General features: G+C 38.0%; 1 protein-coding gene across 1 annotated transcript in view; it reads right to left on the bottom strand.

The window, feature by feature from the left end:
* CCNY (cyclin Y) overlaps positions 1-12,854 on the bottom strand; it is a 319,156-nt gene that overhangs the window by 25,050 nt on the left and 281,252 nt on the right. The gene's annotated exons all lie outside the window — the stretch shown is intronic.

The following is a 12,854-nucleotide window of genomic DNA, read 5'->3' as shown; positions in this document are numbered from 1 at the left end:
ATATATATATATAGTTTGTTTGTTTGTTTGTTTGTTTGTTTGTTTGGTGATGCCTTCTGTGGTTCATAAAGTGCCAATCTGTTTACATTTCCCCTGTTATTATAATGGTTCTTGGTGGTCACTAGGACACAATACAAATTCCTCAGTTTGTCACTTAGAACCTTCCTCAATCTGGCTCTAATCAGTCTTTCTAGAACTAATGAAAGTGAATAAGGGGGGAAAGTGCCAATCTGTTCACATTTTCCCTGTTATTATAATGGTTCTTGTTGGCCACTAGGACAAAATACAAATTCCTCAGCTTGTCACTTAGAACCTTCCTCAATCTGGCTCTAATCAGTCTTTCCAGAATTAAGCAAGAAAAGGCAAAAAAACATCCCATAGACCTCCAGACCTAGATAAGTATATGGTACATATTTGTTTAAATGATCTTGGGCTAAGGCAAAAGGGGGGGCAAAATGGAAGAAATATCAAAAGTTTTAAGTGGTATTTTGGCTAAAATTATTATTTCTTGAAATAAACAGGTCATTGGGACTTCAATAAAAGCATAAAATTCTTAATAGGTACTTGTTAATTACAAAGAGAAAATGAGATTATGTAGAAAAATGAAATTGATTACTTAGAAAAAAGGTGGCAGCAAGTATCACAAAAAATGAGATTTAAAGGATGATCTATAAATCCATAATAACATAGATTTGACTTTCAGCAGTGAACTGCTTGGGTTTATAATTCCGATTTACACTACTATACACAGAATCAAATAATCTGAGAGTTGGGACCTCAGTGGCCATTTAGTATCACTGGGAATGTACATCATTTTTCACAAGTGGTCAAGACTGAAAGATGTCCCTTCCTTGAGGATATCTCCTAAGCTCCCTCAGGATCTGTAAGCTCTGAAGGCAGCCAAACTACCTGTGGACAGTGCTATCATTAGGAAGTTCGTCCATTTGAGTCTAACTCTCTTCTCTCTAATTTCTACTCTCTATTATTTTAGCTCTGTCCCCTAAGGCCAAGAAAAGCAGACCAAATATCTCTTCTACAGGATGATTCTTTATTTGAAGACAGTAATCATGTGTCCCCCCCCCAAGTCTTTCCTTTTCCTGGCTAAATAAATACACTCAGTGTCTTTAACTCAATCCTTTTATGGGTCTGATTTCAAGGCTCCCCAGCATGCTTGCTGCTCTCTTCTATCTTGTAAATGTCCTCTCTGAAACGTGATGCCCAAAATTCAACTTAATACTCCTAGTGAGATTAGAGCAGAAAAAAGTACATACAAGGACTGTCATTTCCTTGTTCTGGGAGGACCCATAATATCATACAGTCATTATAGTTCACTAAAATCTTAAGATCATTTTCAAATTGCATCTAGCCATACCTTCATCTAATTTTACCATGTAAAGTTGATTCTTTAAACTTAAATATACTTCACATATCATATTGGTTTTATCTCTTAAGTTTCTTCTTATTACACTAGACCCAAAGCTGCTTCCTGTTTTGGAAATATATTCTTCCCCTGCATAAGCCTGCTGAATTCTACTCTAAATTTAAATTCCAACTCAAAAATCCTCTCATCCAGAAAGTCTTCTCTATCACCCTTTAGCCCTCATAGAGCTCTGTGCTTACACTTTTTTTTGCATTTAAAAATATTATTTTGTATTTAATTATTTGTAAATCATACATGATAGAGTGGTCATTCAGTCTCTGCTCAATGATCTCCCAGGAGGTGGAAGTCATTGTCCTGGAGAAAACTCATTCCACTCTGGCTCCAAATGCTAGGAATTTTTTTCCATCAAGTCTAAATAAAAATATAAAAATTATAAATGTGCATCTCTGAAATTTTTACCCACTATTATTGGTTTCTTTCCTGTGAGGTCAAGTGGAAGAGTGGAATCCCTCTTTCACATCATTTTACAAACTTAAACCTGAAAAGGTCTTGAAGATCATGTAGTTCAAATCCTATGTTTTACAGAAATGGAATGGAAGCCAGAGAGGCTAAAGGACTTGTTTCTGGTGACACAGGTAGTCCTCTCTGAGTAAGCTCCAGCCTAACATCTCATCTTTCACACAATATTGATATGGCATAGACTCAAGGCTCTTTGCCATCTTCACTGCCCTCCAGATTGAAGATCAACTTAAAACTGCTTTTAAAGTCAATTAATACAACTCCTTCATTTTAAAAATAAGGAAACTGAGACCTAGAGAGGTCAGCAAAAGCAGAGTGGAGATTTGAGCCCAGGTCCTCTATCTCCAAATGCAGCATATTTTTCATGGTACCAGACTGCTTCCTCATTGTGGAAGTTAAATTCCAAACAGAAGCACTATTAAAATCATCTATTTTAGAAATGAATGATTTACAGAAAAGAGAAACCATTCAACCTTGGTTAACTGTTGAGCACCCAAATAAGATGCAGTTTTGAAATTATCTAAAAAACTATAAATACAAATGTGCAAACATTTAGCTTGGCCAGTCTTGAGTATGTTATCTAGTATCAATGAGACTTTTGTCTTTCCACTGGACTTGGATGACTCTGGAAGAAAGAGTGAGGCTGACATCTTCCAAGTAAAAAATGAAGGGATTGGAATAGAATGTCTTCAGAATCTATGGCTCTATGTAATAAGGAAAAATTCATGATATCAAAGAGTAGACTGAGACTGTATCTATTTAGATTCAATAGTCACAGTCACACAGTAATTTATCACCCTCTTCTCTTAGGGTAGAAACCCTACCAGACCCATGATTAGATGAGAAACAGCAAAGGAGTTCTGAGATATCTTACCAGTCCCAGTGAAACCTCCAAGAAGAGGCTGTGAATATTCAGTATTCCTGAAGGCGAGGAATTGGAAACTTCCCCAATATGGAGAAGCAAGATGAAGGCGTTCCAGTGTGTGGGTGAGAGTCAGCCCAGGAGCACTGGGATTTCAACAAGGGCAGCATTTTACAGCTACCAGAATGGCATACCAACCACAGTCCCCTGGCTTTAGAAATAACACAGGCTAACTGCAGAGGTACACACAAACAAACAGGTCCCTCTCTGGTTTGGTAAAGGCTGCTGATTCCACATTTCAGACCAATTTGCAGGATGCAGACATATTCTGATTTAGGGCACCAAGCAGGCAAGTGACTAGTGATGCACAGAAAATGAATCGTGACAATTGGAAGACTAATGAATGACAAAGGCTTTGGGGAGACAGCAGAAAGAAGTGTTGTTAACAGAGTGGCCTTTTTTTCCCTCTCAGGTTTTAAAAAAAGCAAAATCTCATAGAAAACCGGAAGAATTTCAGAGCTGCAGAAGCAGCATTTGGACCAACCCAGAATCACAAAGACTCGAGTTCAAGTTTTGCTTCTCATGGAAACTAGTTCTGGGAACTCTGAATGAGATATCTGTCCTAAGACTCAACAATTAAGGATAAGCTGTCAATCTGCATAACTGGAAGGAGTTCTTCACACCAGGATTGCCATTCCATGAAATCACAACACAGAGTTCACATCAATTTTTTTACAATGGGGAACAAAATCCCAATGTGGTCAATTGGACTATTCAAAGTCACACAACCAGGCAGTGGCAGAGCTGAGACTAGAACCCTAATATTCCAACTCTGAATTGTGGGTTCTTTCTACCAAGATTCCCGGCCTTTCAAATGGAACATTAATAGAATTATTAAATATATTAATTAATTACATTAACTTATTTGTAAAATCAGGTTGACAAAACACTTTATAGACATTATCTCATTTAATTCTAACAAGAGTACTATGAGGAAGGTGCTTTTTTAATTCCCATTTTGTGGAGGAATAAACTGAAGCTCAGCTGGGGTCAAGTGACTTGCTGAGCCATTTATATTTAATGTCAAAGGAAGTTCTGACTCTAAGTCCAGTACCTAAAATAGACTAACACAGATTCCAAAGTGCCTATCAGGGACGTATGCCCGCTGCTAAGACTTTATCAAAGTGGAATTTCTGCATATATTAATTAAGCAGGTAAGACATCTCTTTCAGTAGTAGGAACTGAAATCCCTGCTGTTATTCTGACAGTGAAGTATAGACTGGACTATAAAGCTCATTCAGCAAAAAGTGGAGAGTCTGATACTATAGAGTCACCAGATAAGACATTTGAATTATAAGTGAAAATGTGCCAACATTTAGTCTTGAGAATGTCATCTAATACCAATATGAATTTTCTAAAAAATATAATAGAAACTTCAGGAGATAATATAATATAGTGGAAAGAACTTTTAAAAAAAGAACATTTTCAAATGACATTAGGAAAAAATCTAATCCTCATTGTTCCTCAACCTAGCTGCTTACCCGACCTGCCTGGGACCCGAAAAGTAAAGTTATAGAGTTAAGAAAATACAAATCAATCTGTGAAAACTTGGCTACTCTCAGCAATGCAATGATCTGGGACAATCCTGAAAGACTTATGAGGGGGAACGCTGTCCATCTCCAGAGGAAGAACTGTTGGAGTTGTCTTTCACATCAGTTTATCTTTGATTTTATTATGAAGTTTTGGTTATGTATGAGTTTGCTCTTACCACAATGACCAATACGGGAGTATACTTTGCATGACAATTAAAAATGAAAAAAAAAGACAAAATACAAATCAGAAGCAATTAGGTGATTGAATGGATAGAGAACTAGGTATGGGTTCAAATCTGACATCAAAAACTTTCTAGCTGAATGACCCTGGGCAAGTCATTTAACTCCAATTGCCCAGTCCTTGCAGCTACTTTTTTTGCCTTGGAACCAATACTTAGTATCAATTCTAAGATGGAAGGTGGGAGTTTTAAAAAAAAGCAGCTACAAATCAGAAAGGCAGCCACAATCCCAGCTTGATCAAATTAAATGAACTTAGAGAAAAAGCTGTCATATGGCAAAACGGGGAAAGGTGGAGGTGTTATTTGTTTATTCAAACTTAATTTACCAAAATGAACCATGCACAGTCTATTTCTAATGATCTTAAGTAAATATATGAAATGTTGGACAATTCTATCTCGTGAAAGCTTTATTTACAGTTTCTTTTTCATTTCCCCAAATCAGCCCAGACTCCACCAAAATCATTATTTGGTGAACACTAGAGCTGTAACCTTCATTCATATAGATTCTATCACTTCTATATATTCTCTTAAAGGTTACAGGGCATTTTATATACATCCTCTCATTTACAGACAAGGAAACCAAAGTCCCGAGAAGTAAGTGACTTTCCCACAGTCACCCAGCTTTTAAAAAGCATCAGAATCAGGCCTTGGCCAGCTCCCCGACTCTAGCTCCAACACTCTTGTACAAATGACTCCACCAGGGTCCTGCCTCTTTTCTTCATCCAATGTCTCACTGTAAAGCCAACAAGACCTCATCCTTTAAGATTAATGGCAATACTATGTGAATACTTTGTCATTTTTCCCAAAACTCTTTGTCTCCTTTTCTTATATTCTTTATATTAACTATATTCTTCTTATCTAAATAATAGGAAGAAAAATTGTGTATCTCACCAGCCAGGAACTTTAAATTCTGAACCTGAGGTTCCTCATTTGTAAAAATCAGCCTAATGTCCTCCTGCCCATCTCTCAGGATTGCTGGGCTAATCAAATAAGACAATATATCCAAAAGCATTTGCAAACTAAATTACCAGAGACTTTTAAGGTCTTCCAAACCCCACAATTAATTTGGAAACGTAATGTTATTCTTAAGTCAGCAAGACTGAGTTCATTCCAAAAAAGCCAAAGTTTCTTAAGCACCCTCCACAAGCAAAAAGCATTGCTCTATGGGAAGGGCCCTGGAGCTGGCCACTTGCATCCAACATAGCCTCACCCCCTTCCCCAAGAGCTAAAAAGCAGCAAAAATGACAAACTCTTTTCTCACTTCATCTTTACCTCTGGGGAAACAATAGTAGAGTCTATCATCACCAAAACATGAGAAGGGAGCAGCTAGATGACTCGGTAGACTGAAAGCCAACCTAGAGATGGGAGTTCAAATCTGACCTCAGATATCTCCAACCTGTGTCACCCTGGGCAAGTCACTTAACTCCCATTGCCTAACACCACACTTCTGCCTTGGAACCAATACATGATATTGATTCTAAGACTGAAGGCAAAGGTTTAAAAAAAATGAGTAGACTTCAATTTACATTAGGATGGAAAGGATGAAACAAGTTATTTTTAAGTTATTTTTAATCTAATTAAGATTATATTAATTGATAATTAAATAAATTGATAATTAAATAATAAATCTAATGTATTAATTGATAATTAAATAAAGTGATAATTAAATAATAAATCTAATTAAGATTCTATTATGTGCCAGATACAATGCAAAGTACTTTGCAAATATTTGATCCTTATAACAACCCTGGGAAATAGGAGCTATTATTATCCCCATTTTCCAGTTTAGGAAACTGAGGTAAGCAGGGGTGAAGCAACTTGCTCGGGATCACCCTACTAGTACAAGGGTCGGAAGCTGGATATAAACTCAAGTCTTCCTGACTCCAGACCCATTGTGCTATCTATGGTACCACCTTGCTACATTTTGAATGGTGCTATCCTTTACAAATTTGTATTAGAAAATAGAAATGGCTAAAGGTTACCGTTTTAAAAACATATAAATGAAGAAAAGAGGGATTAAGTGAACATTTTCTTTAAGGATGGGCAAAAAGATCAAGCATGCTACAAGAGGGGCAAAAGGGGAAGCCATGGAAGTAGGCATGGGCAAGGACCAAATATCTTATCTGATTGGATTTCAATCTCCACCCGTTGGCACAGTTCCCTGGCATTGAGGAAAAAGCACTCAATGAAGGCCTTCCCACAAATTAATAAATATTCATTCAGAACAACTTAGGATAAATGAAAGCTTTAAAAGAAACATTTGGAAAAGTCATGAGATATGGGCTAAGTGCTAATTGATTACTTAAAGGTTCAAATTCCAATCTGTGACCGGCACAATCTTCTCTTCTCAACATTTAGGCAATTAAAAAAAAATTGTGATCCATGAACAGTTGTTACTCAATGGCACATTTGGTGTTCCAGGTAAACCAAGGGCCTGGCAAGTAGGAGAAGAGATTTTGAAGTAACTGATAAGAACAATGGCAAAGTCAAAACTAAGGTAAAAATCATTTTAAAAATTCTTAGGAATTTTATTTTTTAAAAAGCTTATTGAGAAAATGTTTTTCCACCCATCTTCCTTGTGCCCTCTATTTGCTAAACTAGACATTCTTTGGAAGTTATTCTAGACCCCTATTTTTTTTTTTACTCTGAAGAAAAGGGTACATAAAAATAGACTCCATTTTCCCAGGTGATGATAATGTGGTACTTACCCAAGTCAAGAATTTATAGTAATGTGAAAAAATAATTTATGTTTTTCATTAAAATGATTATATTTTCAGCTTTAATAGTCAAATGGAGACACTGCAAAAGGATAAGAATTCTTTAGCCATTCATCATATTAGCTCCAAAAGTCAATTTTTCTCTTGGGGGAATACAGTGCTACCCAAATGGCAAGGTGCATTATGGGAGAGGAAGGTGACTTTGTTTGATACAAACACTGCCCTGGGAATCAGAAGATCCAACTTCAAATTCTGAATAATAAATGATGATTTTTGATCACTTGTTTCAGATATGTCCAACTCTTGTTGACCCCATTTGGAGTTTTCCAGGCAAAGATACTAGAGTAGTTTGCCATTTCCTGCTCCAGTTCATTTTACAGATGAGGAAACTGAGGCAAACAGGATCAAGTGATTTACCTATAAGTAGTAAGTGTCTGGAGTAGGATTTGAACTCATATTTTCCTGATTCCATCCTCCGAGTTCTAGCCACTAGTTGCCTTAATAATAATGATAGCTAGCATTTGTATGGCCCCTATATATGTCAGGTACTCGGCTAAGTAAACATTTTACACATGTTATCTCATTTGAGAATCATGATAACGCTAGAAGGTGGTACCATGATTATTTCCATTTTGCAGAGGTGACTGAACACTGTAATAGACTTCTTCCAGATCTAAAATCCTTTGATTCAGTACAGAGACAAAGCCCTTCAGAGTCCATTTGTTTTAAAAGAAACCAGATTCTTAGGAATTTGCACCACCAGCAATGAATGATGACTCTCTGACTCTCTCTCTCTCTCTCTCTCTCTCTCTCTCTCTCTCTCTCCCTCCCCCTCTCCCTCTCTCTCTCTCCCCCTAAGTTACTGAGCAATGAACAATGAGTAGTCCTCTGCCTGGGGACAAAAACAACCAGCAAGTCAGGAATGCTAGTTTTAATGTTAACTTCTGCTTGTTTTTAGCGGGTATATAATCTGAACGGGAAGGCAGATTGGAAGATTCTGGTTATCACATTCCAGCCAGCATTAATGTTGTTATGCATGGGAAGTCAAGTCTTAGTTATTTCTCCCATCAAAGTTCCAAATTATTTAATAGATCATTGACTGTGTAGCTTTCAGGACAGAGAATTATGGGAAACAAATGCAACTCCTTTTGGCAGCCAAAGGGAGCTGAGTAGCAAAGTGGACAGAGCACTGAGCCCAGAGTCAGGAAGCCCCAGGCTGACCTCTGGCTGCAGCACTTGTACCAACTGTGTGACTGGGCAGGTCACTTAATCTCTGTTGCCTCATTTTCCTTAACTGCAAAGTGGGAATGATAATGGCTGACTCCAAGGATTGTTGTGGGGATCAAATGAAATGTTTTCAAATTGCTTAACACAGTCCCTAACATACAGTAGATGCTATATAAATTTCTTTCCCTTCTCCTTCCCAGCACTCTTTCCTTTAAAAAAAAAAAGCCCTTACCTTCTGTCTTAGAATCAATATTAAGTATTGGTTCTAAGGCAGAAGAGCAACAAGGGATAGGTCATGGGGGTTAAGTGACTTGTGCAGGGGGGGGGGGTCATACAACTAGGAAGTACCTGAGGCTAGATTTGAATCTAGGACCTTCCCATGTCTAGGTCTGCCTAAGCCCGCTAGCTGCCATCTCCCCAAACACTCTTGGCCTGATTTCTTAGAGAATCTTACAGACAATGGATTAAGAGATAAAAGAGATTTGAGACAATATCCAGAGGCCATGTGGTGTGGTGAAAAGAACTCTAGACTTGGAACAAAGAAGAGATCTGGGTTCCAGAATCATCTGATACCTAATGGTTAACTAACTACCTACCTGTGTAACCACAGACAAGACACAGCTCCACAAGACTTAGTTTCTTCAACTGTAAAATGGGTATCATGATCAGTAAATAATGTACAAAGAACAAGTGCCTACTATGTGCCAGGAGTGGTGCTAAGTTCTGGAGATGCAAAGAAATTCCATTTACTTCAATAAATATTACCTGTGTTAAGCACCTACCTATGTGCCAGGCACTGTACTAAGTGCTGGGGGATACAAAAAGACAAAAGACAGTTCCTGTCCTCAAGGAGCTTACAATCTAATGGGAGAGCTAATATGCTAACAAATATATACAAAGTGAAGATAAATGGGGGAGCCGATATGCTAACAAGTATATACAAAGTGAGGATAAATGGGAGAGTCAATATGCCAACAAATACATACAAAATGAGGATAAACATAAATTATTAAGAGAATGAAGAGACATTGGGGAAGACTTTCTGTAGGGGATGGGATTTTAGTTGGTCACTAGTTAGTTAGAAAATCACTAGCCAGAGCAGAGATGGAGGGAAGAGTATTCCAGGCAAGAAGGACAAGGGAAAACACAAGTCTCCTCAAGGAGCTCAAGTGCAATAAAGTAAACAACAAGCAAACAGCTCTGTACAAACATAAAACTAAATATATATGTCAACAATTACTGCCTTGTCTAACTCACTCATTGTAAAGGTCAAAAAACTGAGACCTAGAGGGGTTAAGTAACTCATACGATATCATCCTTCTAGATTAAGGAAAAGCTGGAATAAGAAGTGAAATTAGCTGTACTTGTTGAATGTTCTTTGCTAAAATTACATTGAATAATGGACATCTGGATGGGAACTTCTGATGGCAAATACAAGACTTGAGAATCAAAATACCATGTTAAAGCTATGCTAAAATCAATAAAAGCCACACCCAAAAGCCAGAATTACTTTCCCAAGTCCTGATGTCTACTTTAACAGTAGGTTTAGATAAGATCTGCCAAACCCCGTTTGCTTATTGAATAGTTAAGAAAAACCAGGCACTGAGCTAGATCCCATAACTATACACCTGTCTAAAGTCACACAGCTAGGTAGCTCGGTGGATAGAGCATCAAACCTGGAGTCAGGAGGACCTGGTTTTAAAACTGTTCTAACTATGTCACTTCCTAGCTGTGGGACGCTGGGCAAATCATTTAACCTCAATTGCCCAATTTTTGCTGCTTTTCTGCCTTAGAATTGATACTAAGGCAGAAAGCAAAGGTTTTAAAAAAATAAAGTCACACAGCCAGTGAATTGTGGAGCTGAGCTGAAAAAACACAGGCTTATTCTATCACAACTTTAACTGACTGAGTGTAGTTATCTGTCATTAAATTAACATCATCATCATCATCATCATCATCATCATCATCATCATCATCATCATCATCATCATCATCATCATCATGCCTACCATAATGACGTCTAGCTCCTTCCCTGTATAATATGTAAAAATTAAATGCAACTTATTTTTCATCACAGATTTATCAGCTATAGCATATCCTTTTTGGTTTAACTTCAACATCAAGGGTCTTCAGGTCTTGCATTTGGCCAGAAAACTGGATTTCTGCACAAGGCATGAAGGCTACAATCTGATCTTTCAGCATCGGTGGCTGCTGGTGCCTTTCTACCCCTCCCCTTCTCTTCTCTTCTCTCCTATCTCACAGTGGGCAGCACGCCAAGGTGCCAAGATTACGCTCAGGGGAAAAGCAGAAGGCAAATGTATCTCCATCAAGAGAGCCCAGATCTCAATGCTGATGGCTGCTTTTAATTCTGGAGAGCATAAAGAGAGAAGAAGAATGGTACAATGTCTTGCTCAAAAGCCCATTTCAGCCTGGCAGTCCTCGTAGATGGTGAGAGGCAACCCTGGGGTCACAGCTGGGGGGTGGGGGACTTGGAAACCAGAGGAAGGCTCTAGCTCCATTTCCTGGGCTGTGCTGAGAGATGACTACTCTCTACTGACAATCAGATCATAAAACACAAACTTCCAACTCATTTCAGCTTACATTTAACCAACAGGACAGCTAGAATTGGACCACCGATGACCCTATCCATAATGTTCCACAGACGCAAACTAATCCTCTGTCCTGTCACTCTCTTGATGGTGGAAGCCAAAAGGGAAATAGAGAAGGGAAGAGACAGGAAAGTAAAATATATCTTCATTAAGTTACAGAATAGATTTCAATTCTTATGACTGACTTTTCATTATGGAGGGCACAGAGAGAAAAGAATATCATCTAATTCACAAAGTTAGAGTTTAGGTTTCTGAACAGACCTACCAGAAGCAAAGTTAATTTCTCCTTTCTGTTACTCATATCAAAAAAAGAAAAGATAATACATCATATCTGTTCAATTTTATTTCCCAAATATTATCTAAACAGTTCAAGAATCTTTATTGATCTAGAAGGATCAGGGCAGCTAGGCAGTAGAGTGGATAGAGTGCCAAGTCCAGAGTTGAGAGGATCTGAGTTCAAATCAGCTCTCAGACACTTTTTAGCTGTGTGACCCTGGGCATGTTACTTAACTTCGACTGCCTATAGACCTTTGCTGCAGTCCTGTCTTAGAATTAATACTAAAACAGACGGTAAGGGTTTTTTTTTGTTTGTTTGTTTTAAACTATTAGGATTACAAGATTTCATGCTGTCAGAGTCCTTAGAAATCATCTGGTCTAACCTTTCACTTCATATATATTTGCCTAAGATCAAGTAGCAGCCAAGACTTGAACCCAGGTCTTCTGATTAAAAATCCAGGGCTCCCTTCCACCATAGAGAGCCACAGATGTGACCAAATGAAGAAGCTAAATGAATCTTAGATTGATCATACTCTCCTAAGCCAAAAACAGCAGCAGCTACCTATGTGCCTCAGTCCTTCACACAGCCAGCCACTCATCTATCATGCCTTTGTTAGTGGCATTAAACTGCCCTAAAACCTTAACCAGAAGCCATGACAGTTAATCACTCCCTAATACCTTTGCTGGATCCTTTGATAGCATGCCATACCATCCATCCGGTGATGGGGGACTCTTATCATTCCCTGTCCCACCACAGTCAAAATGCATTACTTCTCTGAGCTTTCAGGTCCAAGGAAACCAAACCAAATGACTCTCTTTGTTCCAGACTTCAAGCTGGAACAGAGATTCTTTTAAGACTTCAATGATGGGGGGAATTAAGTGGCACAGTGGATAGATTGCTGAGCCTGGAGTTGGGAAGACCGAGGTTCAAATATGGCCTCAGACAATTCCTAGTTGTGTGACTTTGGGCAAGACACCTAAACCCCCTTGCCTAGCCCTTGCCACTCTTTTGTTTTAGAATTGACCCTAAGAAGAAGAAGATAAAGGCTTTTTAAATTTTGAATTAAAAATAAAAAACAAAACTTCAATGACTTAAGTTTCTTAAAAATAAGAGATTATTAAATCTAGATTATTTAGCTCAAAAGAAATGAAGCATTACTATAGATGCTTTACAAGTCTTAAAGCACTATATAAATGTCAGTACTATGCAAAAAAGGGAGATGGATGGTAGAGTAGACAGACCACCTTCCTGGAGTCAGGAAGGTCTGAATTCAAATGTAGCATCAGACTTTTATTAGCTGGGTAAGGAATCCTAGGCAAGTCACTCAACCTCTATTTGCCTCAGTTTCCTCATCTGTAAAATGAAAATAATAAGATCACCTACCTCTTGAGGTTGTTGTAAGGTTCAAGTGAGATTGTAAAACACTTAATA

Source organism: Gracilinanus agilis, chromosome 5 (genome assembly GCF_016433145.1).
Source record: "Gracilinanus agilis isolate LMUSP501 chromosome 5, AgileGrace, whole genome shotgun sequence".
In the NCBI taxonomy this organism is placed as follows: Eukaryota; Metazoa; Chordata; class Mammalia; order Didelphimorphia; family Didelphidae; genus Gracilinanus; species Gracilinanus agilis.
The sequence above is the reverse complement of the archived record's forward strand: the minus strand, read 5'-3'. Positions and strand labels throughout refer to the sequence as shown.